The sequence below is a fragment of the Lissotriton helveticus genome, chromosome 2_1 (assembly GCF_964261635.1).
Source record: "Lissotriton helveticus chromosome 2_1, aLisHel1.1, whole genome shotgun sequence".
Lineage (NCBI taxonomy): Eukaryota > Metazoa > Chordata > Amphibia > Caudata > Salamandridae > Lissotriton > Lissotriton helveticus.
Genome location: NC_136059.1, coordinates 1,803,374,783 through 1,803,400,272, shown reverse-complemented (window position 1 = coordinate 1,803,400,272; position 25,490 = coordinate 1,803,374,783).

Below are 25,490 nucleotides of genomic sequence, written 5' to 3'. Positions count from 1 at the left end.
AAGGTATGATAATTAGGCATGGTCAGATTAATGAAGTAATGTCTACCATATTTAAATGATGGCCACCACGTTACAGAGACTCCCAAAATGTAGCAGAGATGGCTGTCATAACTTCGAGATAGACACCACACGCTTTAGATGATCACCAGATGCCAGGTATAAATATTAGAAGACAGCGATGATTATTAATTAGCCATTATAACTATCATATTGCATTGGCGGGCTACATATTCCAATAATTTACACCATATTCAAAAGGTGACCACCACATGTCAGTCTTATCCAACTGATGGCAGGGAGGTCTGCCAGATTTTAGAAGTAGCTATGACATAGGCTATTCCAGGGATGCCTATTTTATAATACAATGCAATCATTTGCCAACAATGGTGACTATATTCCAGCACTGGCCACCATATCCTAGGGATGCACATCATAGTCTGTGTTCCTCTCAAGAACACACAAACCAGAAACACATACATGCACAATCAGGAATACATATATAGAAACACAGCCACAAGGCAGGCATATATGCATGTATATACAAAAAGGTGTTGGGGAAATCTCCCCGTACCTGAAAGGTCAAGAGGTTTCTCAGTCGGAGTATCATTGTAGGTCTTATCAGCACGAACTATCTGCCCACTCTGTGTTTTATGCTGCATTCAATAGTTACGGGATCCGCTATCTTGAAGCAATCTTATGCTGCTTAGGTAGATACCGTTTACACATTTATTATTTGCCGTACTTTATGCCCTGTATAATTATAGGAATATTTTATACACATGTATTCCTCTCTCTTCTTTAGCACAGTTATATTCTTACTACCTATCGGTACATGATCTGTCAACGACTCCTGTGCTCACAATATCGGCATCCTTATCATGAGATATGCTTTTATGTTGCTGTTTCTTTTTTACAACAGCGTATATTAAGCTCAGTTTGTGTCTTATATGTGCCGTAACTGTGTAGAGAGTACTGGTATATTTAGATTAAATCGACGTTGTCCTGGATATTGTTCTGATACAAATATTTCATCTAACATAGACTCTTATTTATGTGTCACTTCTGTTTTAGATGTCTCCTGTTTTTGACATTCTAAAGAATTCATCTCCTTACGGAATCCCACGAATAATACTCTCTATATTCATATAGAAGTACGTTCATGTTGGATGTAATTTCCTATGATCTTTATCGGTATCTAATAGAAACTATCGGCTTTTCTATCGGCCTAAGAATCTGTGCCATCACTTTTGTCTCACAGTATGAAGGGTTCATTGTAGGTTCAATACACATGCCTTTGGTCCATTGGTACAGCAACAAGTATATTGTAGACACTAAGTAGCATTCATGATACCATGTTCCTTTATACATAATTGTCTTTCCAGAGTCAGTAGCGGTATCCGTGCAGCACATCATCCACTTTGGGCTTCTACATCATCTTCCCATTAGCATATTCCGGATCCATTTGTCTCCAAAACAGGTAATATCTTCTTGCTTACATGGTTTCCCTGGTCCCTACCAGCACTGATAATATTCTTGGATAGGTGTTTCATATAGCTAGGCCTTACTCGACCGCCTTATTAATTGTATTCCCTCTTTTACTTTCCTTCCCCCTTTGTTTGGTATCGGTCATTTCATGTATATACTGCCATTTACTGCTCATACGCCTATGAACTGAATATAATCATGATGATGAGCTATGCACTGAATGGATGTATTATACATGTATAGCTTTCATGTTGTGAATTTAGAGTCCATATTACATATAAATACAACGACTGAGGAATGTTATTAATGTTCATATATTGTCTTGTCTTTTTGTTAAAAGAAGTGGGCTCATTATATGTATCATACATCATATGAATGCCACTTGGGTCTATATATTGATATCATGTGTTTTTCTTCTTTTTATAAAAATGTATCTGGGATTTTTGAACTTTTTGCACTGTATATATATTTATGTAATGGTGTTTTGCTGGATTTATTATGTAGTATATAATATGTGTTTTTTATATATGCGTGGTCACATTGTAAGCAGCTTCAGGTCTGTTATAGTTGTAAATATAATTGCCCTATATAACGTGTTTGTAAAACAACAAATTATAATGTTTGTGTTTACTTTTATTTCGTTTTCAGTGCATTAAGACGGTGCCCTGATGAAGGCGATAACGCCGAAACGCGCGTAGTCTTGTCTACCGCTGTGCCTCCATCTTTTGTGTCTAAGTTTTGGTTGTACTGTTCTTTACAAATGGTTTTGTGTTTATAATGAAAATATTACAAATTATGAAAATATCTACATAAAATGATAAAACTGGAAAAAAATGGGAAAAAAGGAATGATAGAATCATCAAATAAATGAATATCAGTTTTTTACTATCCTGGTTATACATCTTTATTTGTATGTTATATTTTGATTTTGTAATGGGCTAACAATACGATTTCTCATATTGACCTGTTTCTGCTATAGTCAATATTGTGACTGACTCAGCTATATAGCATTCAAAAACTTCCACCCACCAAGCATTACCTGAAGTCTCCCAATACAAATGATACCTCAATTGTGTGGGTAAGCCTAGTTCCTGCAACAGGAAATGGCCCAAAACGCAATGTGGACACACCATAATTTTACATTGAAAACTGACCCTTTTTGTGCAAAGTGTCTAGCTGTAGATTGTGAACCCTAGCTCAGCTGGCACCTAGGGAAACCTAGCAAACCTACATATTTCTGAAAAATAGACACCCAGGGGAATCCAGGATGGGGTAACTTGTGGGGTTCACTTCAGGTCCGGTTACTCAGAATTCCTTGCAAACCTCAAACTTTGTAAAAAAAAAACACATTTTCCTCATATTTCTGTGATGGAAAGTCCTGGAATCTGTGTGGATCCACAATCTTCCACCCACTTCACATTCACCTGATAAAAATAGTACCTCACTTGTGTGGGTGGGCCAAGTGCCTGAGGAAGGACACGGCCCAAAACATATTGTGGAGACATCAAAATTACCCATCACAAAACGACCTGGTTTTGCAAGGGGGTCACCTAGGCTTTTGGCCCTGGGCTCGACGGCTGTCTAGGGAAACCTACCAAACACACACATTTCTGAAAATTAGACACCCAGGTGAGTCCAGGGAGATATTGCTTTCGTGGACCCCCAACCATTTTCCTACCCAGAATCCCCTGCAAACCTCAAATTTAGCTGCAAAAATCAAATTTTTCTCAAATTTATGTGTGGAAAGTTGTGGGATCACTGGGCTGACACAAATTCCCTACCACCCAGCCTTCCCCCAAGTCTCCCGATAAATATGGTAACTCACTTGTGTGGGCCAAGTACGAGCGACAGGCAAGGGTCCAAAACGTATTGTGGAGACATCAAAAACCTAGTTTTGCAAGGGGGGTCACCTGAGTTTTTGGCCTCTGGCCCGGCGGCCATCTAAGGAAACATACCAAACCCACACATTTCTGCAAACTAGATGCCCTGGGGAGTCCAGGGAGGTATGGCTTGGGTGGACCCCCCAACGTTCTCCTACCCAATCCCCTGTAAACCTCACATTTTTAGCATAACAAAATCACATTCTCCACTTTCCAATGATATCTCTTCTGTCTTTCTAAGTGCTCTGGCTGAGATAGACCCATGGGCACGTAGAAAGTGAATCTGAAATGAGCCTATTGGCTCATTTCAGTTTTAGTTTCTCTGAAATTATGTCAGAGTGACATGTGTGACGATCGTGATTTCAGGGAAACCAGTGGAGGATCATCAGGAGCTGGGGAAGCTCTTCCCCAGCTCCTGAGGCTGTTGGGGGGAAAAGGAAATCCCTCTGGTGCCCGCATCAGAGGGATGTTCAGTGCCATGTCGTCTGACGTACGGGAGCCGCCAGCGCACATGAGCACTTTTGCGTCGGAAGGCTCCCCCGCGTCCGACACATTGAAAGGTTTAACATCAAAGAACCTTGCTTTTAAATATTAATTAAGTTGCACTCCCAAGCAGGTCTTGTAGTCCACATGATAGGGTACCTACCATTTGAAAGTAGTACCTGCAAGAATTTAGTGTTGGGATGTAACTACAGTGACTAGCCCTCAAACACTATTTTTACTGTGAAGGGGTGCAGCTGTGCTATGAGAAAAACTAAACCTCAAATAAAAGCTCTAGAAAACTAATGTTCGGAATGAAAAGCATAACTCTCTTTTCTTTGGTTTTGGACAAGTTACTGAAATCATTCAAACACAATTTTTAATGTTTATCAATAATCCAATCTGGTGGTCAGATTTGTAAGAAAAATTTACGAAAAGTGACTTTTAAAAAGTTAGACATTGTTTTGGCTGCACCTCCAGTAGACTAATTAGTATTAGATGGTCATATCAGTGCTTCTTCTTCTTGAGATGTGAAACACACTCAGGGCCCGATGTAGGTAATCCTCATTTACCGACTCTAAAATACCGAATTTTACCGATTCTGTATTCTAGATTCGGTAAATGAGATGTAGCTAAAAATTTGGTATTTTTTTACCGATTCGGTAGGATTCGGTAATTACCGAATCGGTATTTACCGATTCGGTAATTGATCAATGTCAATTACCGAATCGGTAAATACCGATTCAATAAAAATCCTGAATTGTCAAGGGGAACAGGGTGTCACTTTGACACCCTGTTGCACCTCTGATTTTGGCTTGTGTGCCACATGGCACAGGTGTACATGCACAGATGTGCATGTACTAAGGAATTCGTTATTTACCATGCAATAGTATTACATGGTAAATAACGAATCGGTAATGGCCTGTGGCACTGTTTGAAATGCCACCTACATATGGATTTACCGATTCGGTAAATTTACCGATTCGGTATTTTACAGAATCTGTAAATTTACCGAATTGGTAAATATACCGATTCTGTAAATATAAGGCCCCCTACATGTCAAACACCAAATACCGGTCGGTAACGGCTGAAATCGGCCGTAACCGACCGGTATTTGGTGTCCTACATCTGGCCCTCAGAGAGCAGAAACAATGACTTATGCCTTTTCACAGAAGACCTGAGTACAGTGGTTAATTTGTCAAATAAAAAGTGCTGGGGCTCTCCTCAGGAGGCAGCGCTAACAGGAGAAAGGTGCTGGTGCAAACTGCTTCCTGACTAGAGCCCCAGCACTAATTATTCTGGAGTGGACTTGGCCTAATGGCTAGAGCTGCCAATTTCAGAGCTGGGGAACCGGGTTTGAGTCTCGGCATGGCTCAACATCCTGTGAATTGGGGGAAAATCATGTGCCATCTAAATGAGTGTGTCCTTAGCTGGTGCTATAAGCACCGGTGCTGAGGATGAGGTGCCTGTGCTGAGCACTGGAAAGCACCGGTTAAAATTAAGAACTGCCTGAATGTGAGGTAAATGACACCTATCAGCTCAGAAACTGTAGTTGGGGAGGTTTCAGAAATTTTGATAATTTGAAAGGGACCGTTGTGAGACTGGCCCATTTATAGTTAAGTATAAAGGGACATGTGAGGAAGAGAATCATTTTGTTCACCAGTCACTCTGTAGCACATTTGACTTCACCAGGCCAGTGGGAGGGGTCCTGGGGTGGTGCCCGCATGAGGGTACAGAGGGCAGAGCACAACCAGTCTCAGAGGAAGGAGTAGGAGATTGAAAGACTGGTCTGAGGCTGCAGCACTTTTACTGTCCAGTCTGGTAGCAGTACAGCACAGCCGTGTACAAACACACGCTGCACATGTGAGGTGGACGACTTCAATGCAGCCCAAATTTGCATGTGCAATGTGCATCTGTGAGGCAGTGGTGAAGGCAAGCAGGCGCTGCCTAAACCAGCAGTTTTTCCTGGGCTTCAGTCAAATGCTTGGCTTGCCCGGATCTATGATGTAGCACAGAATATCCTTCTAGGATCCCACCTTCTCCTCTGACTGGCTGACCTTTAATAGTCAGCCTATGAGAATAGTAGGCGGGATTTCAAGTGCTACTTCCTTTGGCCTGTGCTGGGTTTGTATTTCCCTCCTTCCTTCACCAGCTGCAGCTGAGTCCAAGAGACACCTCTGGGAGAAACAGGTAGGTAGCTGAGGAGGAGAGGACTGCTAATGTCCCTAAACGTATCCCTGCTGGAACACACGCTCCCTTTAGGGGCTGAAAGATTCTGTTATGTGCTCAGAATAGAGCACTGTGGGATCGCCTGAAGTAAGCGAAACAGGATGTGCTGCAAAAGTAGAAAGTGTTGCCGCTGGGAACTTTTTTCTCATTGGTTAGGGTTGGTGTCCTGAGTCACCCCCACCCACAGGCTAGATCAACATACAAAGCTAGCACCTCACCCACGGCTGATCAGAACACTCTCTGGACCTGTGAAAGAACAGAAGAGGTCTGGACCTGATGTTTGAGCCCTTTAGAGAATCCTGAAGAGCTGGGCCTACTCCGACTTATTCAGAGGACTAAGAAGTGGACTCCAAAGGTCAGTAGGTTGACCTCCTGTTTGGCTACAGGGAACAGGGATACAACAGGCTGCAAGAGGCCTTTTCCTGAAGGGCCCACTTGACCAGTAGCAACTGGATCCATACAGGACCCTACTGGTGGTAACTGCTGGAATAAGTCCACCCTGTTCGTGTAGTCATGAGAGTCAGAGTCATAGAAGTGACCAAGAGGAACAGCTCCAGAAATTCTGAAAAGTTGAAATGTAGAAAATATTTGGGCCTCCATGATCTCTGGAGAATTAGCAGGACCTCGCGGCAAAAGTGTCCACATTCAAAGGACTTTATAAAATACAGCTTGAGGTTTGGCCCATTGGAGGATTTTGAGCTCTGTAAAAAAAGGACTAGTCTGAATGTTGAATTCATGAAGGCCAACGCAAAGACTTTGGTGGCTGCAAATTTCTAATTTCTCCGGGTCTGAGCTTTTCCTGCAAAACCAATTGCTTCAGTGGGACCTTGTTCAGCAGCTATCCAGCTTCGAGAGGACACTCACTTGGTGTATCTGGCCCATGCTTCAGCGTTGTCAGCCTGAAATCACACCAAGGTATAGGCAAAACTTTAATTATGTTGTCTCAGTTTGCATAATTTTGAGAATTTCACATTACCCTTGTTACATGAAATTCCCAAAATTACCACTTTACGGCAGTATAAAATAAACACAAATAGTGCCTTATGCTGCAATTGTTGCACAAAATTTACAGTTAATGCACAGAAACAACAGAAAGGGAGTGGCTGTTATTCATGGTGCTCTTCTTCAAAAGCATCCTCAGGCTAAATATGTTTGAACTACATATATAGTGTGAAATGACAGATTTGCATTTCACGTGATTACGCATAATTCCATGTAATTTTGATGTAATCACGTGAAAGCAAATTACGCTAATTTCTCACACTACAACCGTGGACAGTCACTACTGATCAGTACTTGCTTTTTCTTGGTCCTGCTTGCCCTGAATCTTTAAAAAATCATATATTGGAGTTTTGTCATGTCTATGTCATTTTACTCATTAATTCTTATCTATAGTTTTGAAAATTGGTTGTGGGATTTTTATTTTGTGGTGTGTTGACTTTTTAGCTTCAAAATACTTTAGACAGTTTCCTAAATTAAGCCTTATGCCCTGTGCCATAGGTACAAGGATGTTGAGTTAAGGCTTTAATGACTGAAAATGTGTTTTACCTTAATATGTGTGTGGCCTTATTCCTTTAAGAGGACCCTAATACACTTCATTAATAAGCCACTAAACTCTAGGGAAAAATGTGGGCATTCCCAAGCATGCTCCTCTCTACCATGCCCAGTCAAGTTTGAGAAAATATTTTTTGAGCAACTATTAGGCCAGTGAATGGAGAAAGTGATAGTTTTGTCCACACTTTCATTTGAAAGTTCCTTCTCTTTGCTCTTCATGGGGCATATTAGCAATAGACGGCGATACATATCGCAAATCGCGCTTAGCGCTTTTTTATTTATCGCCATCTATCGCTGGAATTTATCGCCCGGTTAGCGCGTTATTAACAACGCGTATCACAGAGGCGATAAAAATTCCAGCAATAGAGGGGATATCGCTGTTTTCCATGGAACAATGCTGGTTTTCCAGCGATGTTCCGTGGAAAACGGCGATATGGTTGATGATAGGGCCCTGTGGTCTCAGCCCCCCAATCCACCTCCCATGTCAGGTATGCCTTAGTCAGGAATTTAACAGACCTTAAATTCCTGCATTGAGGCATAGTTAGCGCGATTTTAAATATCGCTACCCCTCGTTGATAATATCGCGAAGCTGGGTTATCGATATTTTCCCTTGGAGTTTTGTCAGGCACGCCTCCTTTGCATCTCATTAACAATGCGATGCGAGGTGTGCTGACAACGGGCACTAAGGCAAGATCTTGTTAATAAAGCAATAACATTATCGCTGCTTTTCGCCCGAAAACGGACTCTAAAGAGGGGATAATGTTATCGCCAACCCTTGATAATATGCCCCCATGTTTTCTTACTCTATCTACCTTTACCTCATGCCTACAGGATGCTGTATCTGTTTGCTCCTGGCTGACTCAAAGTGTCTATCTAAATAGACACATTTCATTGCATCCTCTTTAGGTCTTGTTACTGGCAGCTTTAGTAGTTTGGGGAACGTAAAGTAAAGTAAAGTAAAGTCCACATTTGTAAAGCGCACAATCACCCGTAAGGGTCTCTAGGCGCTGGGGGCCGTCGGGAAGATTAAGCGAGCTATTGCCCAGAGTCACATGGTGCTGGGCTAACCTGCCGGCGGAGCCGGGGATCGAACCGTGGTCCCCAGATTCCAACGTCAGTCGCCCTGGCCGCGGCGCCACACCTCTCCCACTATTATCGTATTGTCACTAGAAAATTAACGTATAATTACAGTGGGCTTTCAACTGCCTTTTGGTCATGATTCGATGTATTTCTTACCTATCTGAGCCTCCTTCTCCTGATTTAATGTCTTTCTTCACTATTCTTGTGTTTGACCTACTACTGGAATATGTTGATCTCACTCTGTTTCGATGAGATGAGTTATAAGTAGGGGTGTGCAAAATTTGCCAAATTTCCATTTACGTAATTACACGAAATAGCGCGAAAATGTATCAAAATAAAAATCCATCATTTTGCGCTAGATCTTAGTGCGAAATGCATCCTCACGTCACTTTTTAGTGTAAGGATGCATTTAAAAAAGAGCACCAAGAGGAACAGCCACCTGCATTTTATTGTTTCTGTGTGATCGCGGCAAATTTGTATCCAAATTACTCTAAATTGCATTAGTGGAAAATTTTCCAGCGAACTGTGTATAATTACGCAAAGTGGCATAATGCGGTAATGTCTGGAATTTTTCATTACAAGCGTCACACGAAATTACACAAATTGCACCAGTGAAATTAAAATTTTTGCCCAGGCCTAGTTACAACCTTCCACTGCAGATGCCAGGGAACAGTACTTCTTTTTGCATGTTTCTCTAACATTTGACTTTTAACACTTAATGGGAGTGCCGGATGCTTCCTCTTTTCCATCCTGTGTCTTATCTAAGCTCTCTCCTCAGCTGCACTTGCTCCCTCTTTCCTCTTATTCTTCCCACTCTTACCAGTCAGCCTGCAAGTCCTCTTTGTTTCCCACATTAAAGTCTTTCTTTCCTCTTTCTTACCCTGAAGCCGCGCTCTGTGATTATTCTCCCTTCATTCTTCTTTTCCCTTTTTTCACCATGATCAATTGATTCCCTCCACTCTCACTTTTTCCAAAGCATTTAAGCAGTTTCCCCTTTGTTTCCTCAGAGTGAAGCTTTGTGAGAGATTGTGCGTCCTCCAAAGGAGGAAAGTCTCCCTTTCTTTCTCCAGAGTAAGGCTTCATGATCACTTCCATCCTTCCCCTCTATCTTTCCCAAAGCGAGGCTTCGGTTTGTGTACCCTCTCACTCCCTCATCATTTCTTTTCTCTTTCCTTCCAGTGTAACTTCAATCCTACCTCTCTCTTGCTTCCCCATCATTGATTCAATGCCTCCTTGTTTGGTAAGTCTCTCTACCAGTCTTCCATCACTTCAACCCACAAGGACAGAATGCTGACTATCACATTCAAGAAAACAGCTAGAGAGCTATCCCTCATGATTTATTGTGACAGCTATTTTATTCCTGCATCTAACTGATTGTATATATCAACAGCGGGGTGACGTCCACACTAGCGTAGAGGAAATGCACTCAGTAATGACTTTCACCATGGTAACCCAGCACCTGAGATAATTATTTCGGTCATAGAAAACTAGCAAAAAATGTTAAACTTGCTAAGCGTAGGTTTACAAATTTGTATGCTGAGTCCATACCCACTTAATGATTTGATGCGGAAACAAAAACAGAGTTGAGATTTTTTGCCATGATTCTTTTTCGTTTTAGCGAAATGAGAAATAACATTACATCAGATCTGTTCTTAATTGTTTTGTATCCTTAGAACACTGAGAGGGAAGTGGATGTAGCTTATGAGAGACTTAAGTCTGCCTCAAGGGACTCTCTGGTTTCCTTAACCATCACTAGCTGCCGGGTGAGGCAGACCCAACAATTTGTTGTACAAGCCGTTGGGTCTGACTCATCGGGCAGCTAGTAATGGTTAAGAAAGCACATATTTGTGTCTGGCCAAGGGACCTCTATTAACAGCTTAAGGACCAGTGCTCAGTGACACAACGAAAGTTGCGGGGGCCCCCCTGCAAGGTACATGGATGGCCCCGGGGCTCTCAGGCCTGAGTACTATGCTGAGGGGGGGCCCTGCAGCTCAGGCCCCCCCCCCCACACCGCAGGGGATACGGGGCCTGTGTTACACCACTGCCAGTGCACCTCAAATAGGGGTTAAAGTAATGAAGCCTACGTTGGACAAGTACAGAATGCAGCTTTTCAAGGGAATGCAAATGTGCGTTTTAAAATTCATGAGACCTATTGGATTTGCCAATTCTAATTAAAAGTTGTATGCACCAGAAAAGCTCTTCAATTGAATTATCGATTGCCTGACATGTCTAGGAATCATAGAACCTATAGATCTTCAAGAGTAACTAGATTCCTTTCCCCTTCTACTTGTATTTCACCTTCCCAAAAGGAACCTTGAGTCCCAACTTGATTTAGTGGGCTACAAGGCATGCAGGGGTTACAAGGCCCAACTGAGATAATTGAGGCCTTTTACTCCTGATGTCCTAGGGCCCACCGTACTATAGATCCCACTCAACTGGGTTAAGCACCTCCTTCTGCACCAGATTCTCAGTTAGTAGCATAGCACAAAACATCAAGGCTCCGTTGTAGGGAAGTGTTTATACAGAACAGTGAACATGAATCATAACTCAAAGTGCACACAGCGTACAAAGAAAATCACTGTCCAGTCAAAACTTATTTTGTATAAAAGAAGTATTTTAATTCTACCTCTGTACATGAAAAGGTAAACAACATTCAATAAGCAAAACATTAGTTCCCCTTGAGGTAGGCATCCTATAGGAGGCTGAATTAGTATGTGATGCTCATTATGTAAGTGTAGCACACTGCAATAATCCAGACAATCCTTATGGTGATTTTAGTGGTCTTAGACAACCTTAGAAAGCTCTCTAAGTGGTAGCAGTGGAGATCAGCCTTCAGGCTTAATCCAGGAGTGTAAAGCAGCTTGTTTCACAAGAAAGTAATGTTATTGGTACAGATTGAGTGAAAAAGAACCACACAATGTATTTATAAAAATATGTATTTATTATAAGACTTATAAGACACTCACTAACACATACAAATATCTCCTACCCACAGATATACGCAATACACACAATACTTTGCAATAAAAACAGGTAAGTAGCACGAGTACACAGTGGTCGCCAGGGGAAGACCAAACCATATATTAAAATAGTAGGATGCAAACCACGACCCAGGTCAAGATTAGAGCCAGAGGATGTAGAAGTGCGGGGGACCCAATGAACCACCCAGGGTAAGTGACCAGGAACCCCACGGAGGCTGTGTACAGTGTAGGAACACGACGGGTGCTCAGTTTTAAGTCAATGGGTAAGTTGCAGTTGCAATTTTAAAGAAGAAGGACCCTTCCCAGAAGGTTGGAGAGCCACCCCACCCGTGGATACCCTGGAAGGATACTTACACCTGGGAAGCCGGGTGCATAGGTATGAGGTGGCGTTGGAAACCTCAGTCGAACTCATTGGAGGACTTCAGGAAGATACCTCTGTTGAAGAAGGGTGAAAGTGTCCGGTGGAACCCAAAGGTGGATTCAAGTTGAGAAGTACCTGCAAGCAGAGGGGACAGAGTCTATGCCACTCAGGAGTGACCAGGAGGCATTGAAGACAAATGCCCACCGATGTGGGGAGATGCTGGAGAGTTAATGATGACCTTGGAGCTGCAGCTATGTGGACTAAGCAATGCTGTCGAAGACCAGGAGCTGATAAACTTCGGGTGTCGAGAGTTGAGGGGTGGTGTCCATCAGTGAGCACCAACAAGCCTTGGCAACTCCAAACAATATGGAAGCGAAAAAGGTGCAAAGTTAGAACCAGCAAGGCCCGAGGGACTCACCAAGTGCAGGTGAGTCAGAGCAGACCCCAAGCAAACAGGGGAGCCCACTGGAATCAAAGAAGTTCCTTTAAAGGACCCGAAGATCTCTGGAGACAAGAGGCGCCCAGCTTTAGCAACAGCCAGCCGACGGGGTGCACGGGCTTGGTGCCCATGGTGCTGGCGAGAGACATTGGCCTCAGACTCGGTCTGAAGACAGTGTAGGTTTCGAGAGAGTTGAAGAACTGCCACCTGTGTTCCTGAGCCTGTTGGAGTCTGTAGGAGCTAAGGATCAGCAAACCGATAAGCTACGTCGCTGTGACTGCAGATGCAAGGGGGCAACTTGTCACTTTAATGGAGATTCCTTTGGGTGTCTTTGATGTCCGCAGGTCCTGTGAGAAGCCTGTACTAGGCATTGTTCACAGTGTTTCCACCTCTTGGACTCAATCATTAAGGTGTAGTCACTTGTGGACTCATTTACAATGAACTGGCATAGGATAGTGCCCAATGTCTTTTAGCTGTGCTGCCCTATGCCAATTTGAAAGGGTAGGAAGGCCCTATATTTCAAAGATACTGTGCATTCCTGTTCTTTCTGCCTGCGCTGTCGCACATTTGGTGCCTAGAGCGATCCACGTCGTTGGCAGGATTGGTTTTGTGCAGGAAGGGGCCCCTTCCTGTGGAAAACCAATCAATGGAGGCTTTTCCCCCTTTCTATATGTGCTGCCGAATGTAGCATACATAGAAAGAGGACAAACCACAAAGAAATAAAGATATTTCTCCTTGTTATGCCTTCCCTGGGGAGGCGTACAGTTTTGATGCATTCCCAGATTTATAGATCCTTGTAAATATGGGAATGTGTCAAAACCCACCACAACTCCCATGGAACGTCTCCCTGACACAGTGCAAGGCAACACAGTGACTTGTGCTGTGCTGCCTTACACCATATCTACGAGGCCATGAAAAGCCACGCAAAATGGCTTTGCCTGGCCTCGTAGAAATGGGTCTGCACTCTGCATCACCAGATCATCAAAAAAAGTGATGCACTGGTGGCGCAAGGGGATTGTAAATAAGCCCTTAGAGTCAAGTAGGGTTGCAAAAACCAAATGCGGAATATCCCCAGCACCTGAGAGGCCCAGTTCTCCGGGTACCTGCTCCGAAGGTACAAACTCTGACAGCAGTAGAGTGAGGGCCTGGCCCGGCAAAGCCGGGCTGCACGCTTTCACACTCTCTCTCTCCTGAGCCAGTCTTAGCAGCATTCTGTCATTCAGAGTTGCTCCATTTCCAACCACACACAGTAATTCTTGTTCTTCCTTGCTTAGGGATGGGGTCAATCTCTTTGCTCCGGTGGGGCTCCGACAGCTTCTCCTTTGTCCTCGGGCCTCCTTAGATACAAAGAATCCCTCGTATTGGTTGTAGCAGCAATTTGGGACACGGCAACGACCTGGACCTCCGGCTTCAGAGCTTAAAGTGGCTCCTCCTTGCATGCAGGGTCACTCCAATGAAGCTCACTGTCTGGTCATGCTGGTCTTAAGTTGCTTGTTCTGTGGCCCCTCCTGGCCACAACTGGTCATGACAACTTCCCCCACACTGGCGATGGCCTGATCGATGCAACACAGTTTCTTGGCACACGGCGACCCTTCCTGGCATACGTGTTCGCCAACTTCTACAACACTGCAGAGAGGCAATGGTTTGATCAATGCTGCACTCTCCTTTATTCCTTGGTGCACGGTGGCCCCTCCTGGCATACGGGGTCGCAATTCTTCTCAACGCGGCACATGGACAATGGCCCAATTGATGCGGCACTGTCCTTGATGCACGGTGGCCCCTTTTGGTATACAGGGTCATCAAACTTAAAGACGCTGCACACATGCAACAGCCATATCATTGGCGCACATGTCCTTACAACTCGCTGAGGTGGACTACACATCTGGGCCCCGCTAGATTTAGCTCCCTCCAACACGTTCATCTCCCTCACAGGCACACCGGGCTTGATGAGCAGGCAGGTACTGATGCGCCAGACTCCAAGGCAGGTGAGTGTTGTTTCCCTGGGTGATGTCCCTACACCCAGCAGGAAGGCTAGCAGGCTAGGCCACTAGCCATGGTCACAAGCAGAAGTCTTGCAGAGCTTCCCCTCCTCATGCAGCCCAGCTCAGCAGATGACAAAGTATTGGGTCTCAGACTCCCCTACTTATAGTTCTTTTCCAAACACAAAATGTGATTTAGGGTCTGGACCTTTGCTGTTTTATGTGCAGATTCTGCTTCTATGAAATGGATATCTCTCACCTTTTGTCTTCTATCTGAAGGGTATCTGTCACAGCAGGTAGAACTCCAAAGTTGATTAATCCACAGCAAGATTCATGGGAGTGATCAGAGTTTACACCTAGATGTCAGCCACAGTGATCTGTGCATCAAAGGTTAATCCTTGGCCCTCAGCCCTACCCTTTCTGATTCTCTTATCAGCCCCATCTCCCTCTTCCTGAGATGTGTTTGTGCCTGTTCCTTGTAATCTGTCACTGAATCAAAGAGCCCTTTGAAATGCACAGGGAGAGCCTGGCTCTCGCTCACCCAGTGCTTGTCCCACCCAGCTTACAGGAATGCAGCAATATACAATTCTGCCTGGGGAAGATTCCTTTACTCCTCATTATTCCATCAAGCAGGCTTGAGCTTCTCAAAATGGAACCCAAGGTCCTATTTGCAATGTACCAGCAGGCATTTTTGTATTCAGCATACATTCACAGCACACTCCACTGTCTGGTATTGTTATGCTCATGTACCCAGACCACAACCAGCATTTCCACATGCAGCACACTTACTCCTTCTGCGCACACTGTTCAATACTACACTGCCTCTCTGCTGCACCAGAGTGTGTCACCTTAAACACCCTCTGCCAGCGCACACACATTCACTATGTGCACACTGTTCCACACTGCACCCTCTGTGTAGAGTATGTCTGGTGCACTCACATGCCCTCAGCTCATGTTTTCACTATGAATGCACTTCTACATCAACCTAATGTAGGCCAAGGGTGAGTTAAACACACAGCAGTGGAACTTTTAAAAATGTGAGTGAGCCAGTAGGCCTCACTCCAGTGACAACAGTGTGAAAAGAACCTGGTCACTTCTACTGAAAATCACACGGTATTTTGTCACCCCCGCACTTCTACTGTTGAACTCCTGGTCACTACTACTGAAAATCACACGGTATTTTGTCACCACCGCACTTCTGCTGTTGAACTCCTGGTGAAGGCAGTGGTGCTTTGGGTGCCCCTAACGGTCCAACAAGACAGCAATCCGTGAGACAGGCCTATCTCATGGTACACATTCATGATCCGTGTTTGCCAATGACAAAAATCAGCATTAACCCCTTCGCTGAGGGGCTAATTCCTCTGCGACACGGAGGGGGGCCATGCACGGCGCCGTGGTGCTCGTGACGAGCTCAGCTCGTCACACGGCACGGTGGTGCTGTGCTGATGACCACGCCCATTTGAATGGCACGCCCAGCACAGCAGGGGAATTATCCCCGCGTGGGCGTTCCGCGGAGGTCATGATGAGCTCAACTCGTCATCGGCACAGCGCCACTGTGCCTCATGACGAGCTGAGCTTGTCATGAGCACGCAAGAGGTTAATCATCTAGGCAACAATAGAGTTGGGCACTCAGTAAAGGGGTACACATCTTCACCATGCAGAATATGTTGCCACCATAACACCTTGCATGTCCTCTCATAGATGAGGCCCGTGCCCCAGCTACATTTGTATCGATTGAATACTGCATCTGCCGGGCAGCAAAACACAGACAAAAAATGAAACGCCAACACAGATATCTATCTATCTATCTATCTATCTATCTATCTATCTATCTATCTATCTATCTATCTATCTATCTATCTATCTATCTATCTATCTATCTATCTATCTATCTATCTATCTATCTATCTATCTATCTATCTATCTATCTATCTATCTATCTATCTATCTATCTATCTATTCTACCTACCTACCTACCTACCTACCTACCTACCTACCTACCTGCCTACCTGCCTGCCTGTCTGTCTGTCTGTTGAGATACATTTATGTAAGAATAGATATATCTATACATAAACACACATGCACATTCACAATTGTTCGTTATAGTAAGCCCCACCAGTTTTATCTATGTCTTCCCTCCCCCCTTTAAAAATCCCTTTTAGTGCCTCTGTTTTGTTCTGCATATTCCGGGCGCCCACTGGTCTTCCTAGAGTAGCACTCTGCAGCCCCGTAGGGCCTAGAAATCCATAAATAATCACGTGGAAAAAGCATCTGTGACGCTGTAAGCGAAAATTACTTAATAGGCACAACACTTTGCAATAACTAGCGTGTCCACTGCCTTTCCTGCATTTTAAAACAACCTTTGCTCAGTACTCACTAAAATTGCTCAAAGCAGTACTTCTGGATAATCAAAATGCACAGAAATAGAAAAGCGCCAATGGTAAGTCAAAATACAACGTGTACGGCGAGGAAAACCGGAGAGAAGTGAGGGCGAGAGCAGAATTTCTGCACACCCCACGGGGATCTGTTCCTTGCTTAAACCATCTAGAAATGTCAAAAAGTAATACTATATTAGATTAAATCTAGCCGCACTCGTTAAACAAGCGGCATTTCCATTTACATTCAGGATTGAAACAATAAACATTTCTGTGCGAGATGGCTGATTCTAGGGTTTCACACATGGGCTGTACCTTAGATTTAGCTTTCCATTTACAAAGTCAGGAGGTTTCATGTTTTCTTTAAAACTTACACCATCCATGAAAAATTGAAAACTCACGCGGCTATGAATGCACTCTATTCAGGGCAGCCATTTTGCTTTCATAGCATAAATAGAGGCACGGTGCCCGCCACTGTTTTGATTACTCATTGAAGTGGCCCAGGCCTATTTTTTGAGATATGAAAGAGGCACGGCTAGAAAAAAACAATAAACACTGTGGTTTGCAGCAGTTCCTTTAAATGCTAGCTGCAACGTTTTTAAGTGGAAATGGAGCCTTTCCTGCGAACCGCCAAAGAAGTATAACTTAGGTTTATAGGTGCAATGAATACTTGATGAGGCAGCAAGATAAAATGTGCACTTCGAGTTAAATAAATGAAATTTAGTCACACCATATTGAGATCAAATACCTTGTAAAGTAAATTAATCACAGGAAGCTCATGAACTTGCCACATTGGTAGTCTCACTCACACAAGGCAGTATAACATGTGTTAGCCATCAGTATTGCTGTTGCTGCAAAGTGAAAAATAGCCATTTTTTGACCCTGGCTGTTGCCCTCTGGAGAGTTTAGGAGCCTATGGAATTTTTGGTTTTCTATTAATGATGAACTACCCCGCAAGTAATAACGTGCACTTGAACTGGCATCTTTAATAAAGATATAATGCCAAATCCCAGTCATTATACAGTTAAGTGCGTGACCCCCCCTTGAATCTGGACATGCCTCAAAATAAGAATATACTCCACATGAATGTGGATGAACAATCAAAAACATAGATAGCTCAGAGTGCACCAGTGTCTGTTCAGTTTTGCACAAACGTTACAAATGATATTAATTACACCAGTGCTGTTTGAATTGTGCAACAGCAACGGCACAGACCAAAAATGTGCATCATGACATTTTTGCAAAGATCAAATAATGCAAAGGTCATTTTTGCACCTCTGAGTGAAATGTACAACATTTTCAGATGTGTGACTAATGAGGTGGTGCACATGGTTATGCAAACTTGCACAAGTGTAAACTGCATAAATTAAAAATGTTACTTCAAAATTGTACTGACTCCAATGCAAAGTGGGTAATCAAGCCTAGTTTTCTAGAGAAAGGCAGACTTTACATGCCAGTTTCTGTTCTTGCCGCATAGAATATTAAGCAATTAAAATGGCCACTCTCACCCATGAATTGGTCTTCCCCCAAAATATATAATTTCCTCAGATGCCCAACAGATAGTTTATGAGCAGCCCCTCTAATTATAGATAACTGTTGAAAAAATTGTACATTATGTCTACAAAATATGCATGTTGTATTCTATCAATTCTATGAAATACTAGTATCTTGTATGACAAGACTTTCATGTGACATTTTTATTCGTCCACACTTTTCAAGCTTTGTATGTTTGCTGAAGTGACCGGGAAACATATAATGTGAGAACAGTTTTAAAGGTAGTCGCGGCATAGTATTTTGTACTCAAAGAATGCCTTTCCAGCACAAAACCTATGCTAGACTCCATGCACAAATCTTTGCACTGCGTTGCAAAGATGTGTGTGTGGCTTCATGCAGCCTGCTTTAGTGCCAGCTCAAGAGATCCCAGCAGAGGACACCAATGTTCCCTCTAATTGTTTTACTCTGTGTGCAGCAGTGTAAGGTCTCTGTGCGCTGCTGCCAAGGCTATGTGCACCAAGACCCTGACCGCTGTAGTGGGTGCAGCAACAGGGGTTCTGACAGGAAGGTTTCTGCTTGATTGTGCCGATAACTGATCTAGGTACTGGAAAGCAGGAGACCTGCTTGATGGGGCAGGCAGGGTTGGACTGCGAGCCCAAAGCAGCCCTGGCAATTTTGTTAGACCGGTCCCCATCTCCCGGGGTGGGGCAAGTGTCAAGTAGTGCCGCTTAACAAAACCTGGTCCCCAGCACTGCTGCTTTTGTTACTGGGGGCCAATATTACAGCATTGCTGCAAAACTGCCCCCAGGAACAAAACAATCCCCATTGCTCAAAAACCAGCTCCCACCCTTCCAGCATCCCGGTCAAATTCCCAATGCCTGCTACGGCCAGTCCGGCCCTGGGCAAGGCATTCGTGTCGGTGACTGGCGTACACTGGTTGTGTCATGTTGGAAATAATCAGATGCAGTGTAGAGCTTTTCCAACCACTAAAAAAGCTACACTAATATATATTAGGAAACCGGGTGCGCCTCTCCTTTCCCAACTAACTACACAGCATTGGCTCATGGACATCTTAAGGATTTTGAGCGCTCTAGGTCAACTATATTTTGTGGGCCCCTATCCAGATCAGCTTTGAATTTATGATCCGTTTCAGCTCTCTTGTGTCCTCTTTGGCCAGATCACAAACAGTGCACAGACACACTAGTTCAAATTCTATATGTGTTTATAATATAAACACATATAGAATTTTACAATGATAAAATATGCTAGTAGCTCAGCAGGACTTTCCTTGAGCAGAATTAGCTCTCACTACAGGAAAGGTTGGAGACCCCTGGTTTATATAGTTAATATTCAGGAATAGTGATGTATTTTTCCAATATTGCAAAATAGTAGAAGCTCACTAATACTACGGCAAATAATCACTGTGACATCCTCTCATTTCTCATAGCTGAGATCCTGTTTGGATCTAAAAGAAACATTTTTTATGGAGGTTGCATTAAACAAAAACACATTTGTCATAAAATGTTAGTAATAGACTCTCACACAGTACCCAGATTAAAAATAAATGGAATTAAAATGATGATTAAGAATTATTCAAGGTCGTCAGGGCAAGACTATCTGCAGAACAGAGCTGGCTCTCCTAGGGGGATCACTCCACTCTTCAGAACTGATAATCCTTAGTTCACTTATCAACTCTGAAGATGGTTTCCTGAACATGCAGGGGGAGGAATGTACATAGAAGTCCACCACGTCTGCTTTCAGAATCATTAATATATGTTAGTGATTCTGAAAGCACACATGGTGCTTTTAGGCTTGCTCAGTGCTTTAAGTGGGATGAAAAAACTGGAGGGGTCTCTCAAAGGGGTGTGGCTGATGTAATTAACGGCATTGCTTTAAAAGACGTAAGCTAAAAACCTGTGCTTAGCATAGTGTGCCTCCTAACTGTTATTGTGCTGCCTCTGTCATTGCATTCAGCTATATAATACAAGTAACATTATATCTACAACAAGCCAGGACTATTGACTTTGTCAATGGTTGTTAGTTGGATAAGATATATAAGCACAAACTATGGCTTTGTTGAATATATTATTGAACATGCTTCAGTTCTGAAAAGAGTTTAGGTTTTTTTTCCCTGAGGGTGAGGGCAAAAATGAAGAGCCCGCCCGATAGGTACCCTTCTCCTTTAGGGCCCAGCCCACTTAAGGCCATGGGCTTGCTGCATGCCTTCTGTTACTAGAGCGTGGCTGCAGGCAGATTGTGTGCATTTTTGAAAGTATAAATGTTAATTGCAGCGCCGTGTATAGGCATGACAGGCACTGCAATTAAAAGGCACTCAAACTGCCCCCAGCCATGCTCTATTAACAAAAGGCATGCTGATGCGGCGTGGCCGAACTGGCGACCAAGATGGCAGCCTGACTCCGTAGCTCCGGAGCCGTCGCCTGATTACTCTTCCACCGATTCTACTTCTGTGCCCAAGACTCACCCGTCATCACCGGAACTGATACCTGAGGCGACAGACTGCTGAGCAATCCGTTTGCGCTCTTGAATGGTGCCCGCTGTGACGAGATTACATCAAGCGCACTCCCGGGCCTGAGGCGGCCTTCTGAGGCCCCAAGATGATAGGGGTCTCAGGTGAGCCTGAGGGCGGGGCCCGAAGAGCGCAAGGCAGACAACGATCAAGTCCGGCTACGCCGGCCTGCCGCAATGGGCAGATCGGCCCGGATGCTGTGAACAACGTGAGGACGCCTACCGCAGTGGTCTCTGCAGATCAGAGGATATTTCCTGATGCAAACCGACCGGAGAGGTAGGAGGTGCCATTAGAGCTGGGCAGCCTGTCCTCCCCTCCAGGAATGTCCGCGATGCCCTCGTCAGAGACGGCAGGCTTCATATTCCTACAGTGTTAATCCTGCATGTCCCCTCTACTACCATAGTGCATTGGGATGCGGCGGTGACGTGCTGAGACCTGCAAAATAAATGTTCTGCCACAGGCTATGCTGACTCTACCTATTTCCATTTGCATTGGCCTGAGACAGCTTAGAGACGGCCGAATGCTACGCCGCATGCCTGTCGTTTCTGCAGTTAATGTCCTCATATTCTTTAACCTTTTGAATGTGGCCACATCATGACTTTTCCGCGCTGAAACCTGTGTGCTGTGGGAGACTCACAGAGCTTTGACTGATGCCTTACACATTGAACTTCACCTTGGTACTGCGAGACCAGCTCCTGTTCTCACAAAATGGGGTGCACAGACCCCAAACAGCATCAATTGAATTTCGAGGCTGGGAAGACTCCGAGGAGCAAAGAAACTGAGGGCACCACCGAGATGGAGTTGCATCAGCTGGAGGGGAATTCCGCAATCATGGCTGAACTGCTGGCCGGCCTCAAGGCGATCGATGCCCGCTTGGACACCCTTAGCACGTGTCTGGATGACATACATGGGCACTTGGAGGCACAAGATACCCCGATTGGGGGTGCCGAGCAGTGAATCTCCACCTTAGAGGATGCGCAGCCCACAGTACAGAAGCGGCTCGAGAGGCCTGAGAGCCTGTTTAAGCAACTTGCTACCAAGGCAGAGGATTTGGAAGCACGCTCGCACAGAAAAAATATCCGTATCGCGGGAATTGCTGAGTCCATGAATACAAGCCCCATGGCTAAATTTGTGGAGACAGTCCTCGTCGGCATTTTGAACAGCAGGCCCTTTCGGGCACCTTTGCAGCCGAATGGGCACACCGCACTCTGGGAGCCTGACCGGCAGCAGGCCCGGCTCCCAGAATGATCATTGCGAGGATCCTCAGTAACCAAGATCGAGACACTGTGCTGCGATTATTGAGGGAGAGGGGTTCGCTCAGTTTCCAGGGATCCACAATTGCATTATTCCCAGATTTTACACCACTTGTGCAAGAAGAGTGTCGGAAGTATATGGATATTAAACATACTCTCCAGAAAGCACATATAAAATATGCAATGTTATATCCAGCTCGTCTTCACATACGGATCGGGAGTAAAGCCCATATGTTTGACAACCCTGAAGACGCTGCTAAGTTCTGGAAATGAAACCAGAACGAGCTCCAACTGCATAAACAAAATGGAAGCGATGGTCCTGAAGATTGACTCCCAACGACCGATTCTAAATCCAGTGTTAGATGGAGTTATTATTATCGATCGATGGGGTGCGCAGAGGGCCTGCATTCGTAGCCTGAACTTACCAAATAAAACCTTGTGCACGGCTTGCGGTCCACGAAACGCTCTTTGAAGATTTGCTTCATCTCGAAATATTGCTGGTAGCTGAAAAGTGACATATTGGGTGGAACTAATTTAGTTTTCTCAGATATTCTTATATATCTACACAGCACAACACAACGCAGTACACAGTTGACATGATTCCCTCTGGTGAGCGCAACATGGGTTTGCACCTTCAATGCCTATCTTGGAATGTCAGAGGGCTCTTTAGTCCTAAGAAGGGGTTTTGGTCCTAGCTTATCTATGTAGGCATGCTATTCAACTAGCCATTCTACAAGAGACACACTATTGTTGAAAGGTAGGGCCAAATTCGACCAAGAACCCTTCAGTATTTGCCCGGCGTTAGCCGCCTCTCATACCATTCGAGATTACCAAACAAAGAGGCAGGCGCTGGAGACAGAAGGCAGGAAACAGGAGTTTATTCCGACGGAGCAGAACACGTCAAATCAGACAACAGGGTATCTTCTCGAGGTGCTCTCAACGCATCCTTGGGGCCTGGCCTCTTATACACAGGTTTATTGCTTTATTACATAAAACACATTCTTGTTAATGCTTTGATGTACGGAAAGGCATCCTCGGAATCTCCGCTCCAAACCCGTTCCCACACATATTTACAGTAAAAGTCCCACCCTGATCTCAGTAGGTGATGACTATCGCGCAGCTGGATATCCCTCCGGCTCCCGGAATGTGCGCGGCTGATCGGATCTCATGGGGTGGGGGCCTTTATCATTCATAGATTCTTTGAAGAAAAACAGCTTCCTACTGGAGGGGGCAATAAACTGTATCCGCGGGGCTAGGTGATGGCCTGGGATCGGGCAGGACAATCGGGCACAGAGGAAGGGGGTTCATCAAAGGATGCGTGATCAATAAAGGGACGGAGGACGGTGTTAGTCGGGTACGGAATGTGGCTCCGAGGCAAAACCGCGCTGAAGGGGTGGTTTATGGCCCAAGCATGTGAGAACGTGGGCTGCCAGCGCGCGGGGGATGCTGGCGGGGTCAGAGAGAGAGAGAGAGAAATGCGCGAGCTATCGGTAGTGGGCAGAGAGGCCATGGTGTTCAAAATGGCTGCTATTTACGCGCACATTTGAGCTAAAAGGGGACGATAATGTTTACGTCGCAATCTAGATTTTAACAGTCCTCCCTTTTCAACATATCTAGCCAGCTTGTCAATTTATGTCTATCCCCATCATATTACGGATTTCTACATCATACAAAGCTTTCATACGTTCAGCTTCAAAGTTCGGAGTTTTAGGGCACACACAGTTAGCAAATAGTGAACACAGAGGTGGCAAGCATTGAATACCCAGGCAGAGTCCGCATATTACAACGATTGGTATCAGTGCAATCATGAGCAACCTCCATCCCCAGTCTTTTACAGTATTCCAGAGCCAACTCCCGAGCGACCATCCTTCTTGTTCCTGGTGAACTTCTGAGGAGAGTCTGTGGAGGTGTTCGATGGCCTTGTAAACGGAGGGTGAATTGTCTGGTATGTAAGTACAACAGCTGGACCCGATGATACGACATGCTCCTCCACGGTCCGCCAGAACCACATCCAGAACAAGACGGTTTTGAAGAGCCACCAGACGGACCGCCTGAAGCTCGGCTGTATTGTTTGTGAGGATACCAGCTGTAATGTTCATCGTTGTCTCGACTGCCTGGGATAAATGTCGAATGGCACGACTGTTCGCCATCGGACCCCAAAGTGGAACGAGTCCTTTCATTGCATCCAAGAATTGTGCTCCAGTGGAGACGGCCTGCTCGATGTCCTTTGCTCGTCTCTGTCGGTGATGGTTTGCCGGAGCCACATAGGTTGGAGGAAGGATGAAGGCTATGTAGCAGGTACCTCCCCAGCCCTTTGGGAGCCAGGTGTAGGCTTTTGTAACACAGACGAAGTACATGTTTGGAGAGATGACAAAAGAGGGTGGGTCGGTTGAGTACAAAGTTATGGTGATGCGGCAAGTGCTGTGGCCCACCATTTGTGTCCCACGGCCTGTGATGCATACAAGGCCCGAGACATTGACGACAGATAGGGCCACAGTCAGGGTGGCAGCTGTTCGTTTCCGGAGGTAGGAGAAGGTGGGTCTGGCTGGATTGTTGAATATTTGCATCTCCACCCTTTCTTTGGCGGGGATGTCCATGTGAACAGAGGCATTGGAGGATAGAGGGCAAAAAGGAGCAGCAACTCTCCCGGTTTTGTTCAGCCAGACTCCATGATAAAAGTGTGACATAGTTTCGCTGGAAGTGGCGTTGTCTCTGTAGCTCTCTTGCAAGAGGATTAGCCAGGCAAGGCAAGAGCCGTGAACAGAGAAAGGTGAAGGGATGAAGGGAATGGAATGTCCGGTGGCATGTGGTATCAACCCACAGATCCAGCAATTCATGGCGTTTGCAGCAAGGTTGTGTTGGTGCAGCAACTGTACGAAGGAGTTGTTCCAGAACTCCTTACGCCTTTCTTGGATTTGAGGTGAAAGAGAGACCAGGTAGTGTTCTTTCATGGTGGTAGGCTGCGCAGTCGTTAGAAATGTCTTGTGAGCCGGTGCGTTCTCTTCCACGATCCAGAAGGTAGTCATGAGGAGGAGGCAAAAGAGAAGAGTGATAAGAAGAGCAATAGTCTTTGAGCTGTGCAAACTGTCAGTTTTCGGGTTCCTGTAGCGGGCCTTCGGATGTCCGGTTGCTTCCATCATCTTCGTATCGGGGGCTTCCATCAACTTCAAGGTGCTCGGTAGTGGGCAGAACCACAGACTTCGTTTGGTTTCTCTCCTGGCAGCCTTTGTTGTGTTAGGCCGCCGCTCTGAGAATGATAACTTAGTCAGTGGTCTACTTAGCCGAAGCTCCCTCCTTTCGTCGCAGGTTATACCCTTCTCTGGATGGCACAGTGGGATCAGGGAATTTCGCCAATTCGAGTGTCTCTGTCTCA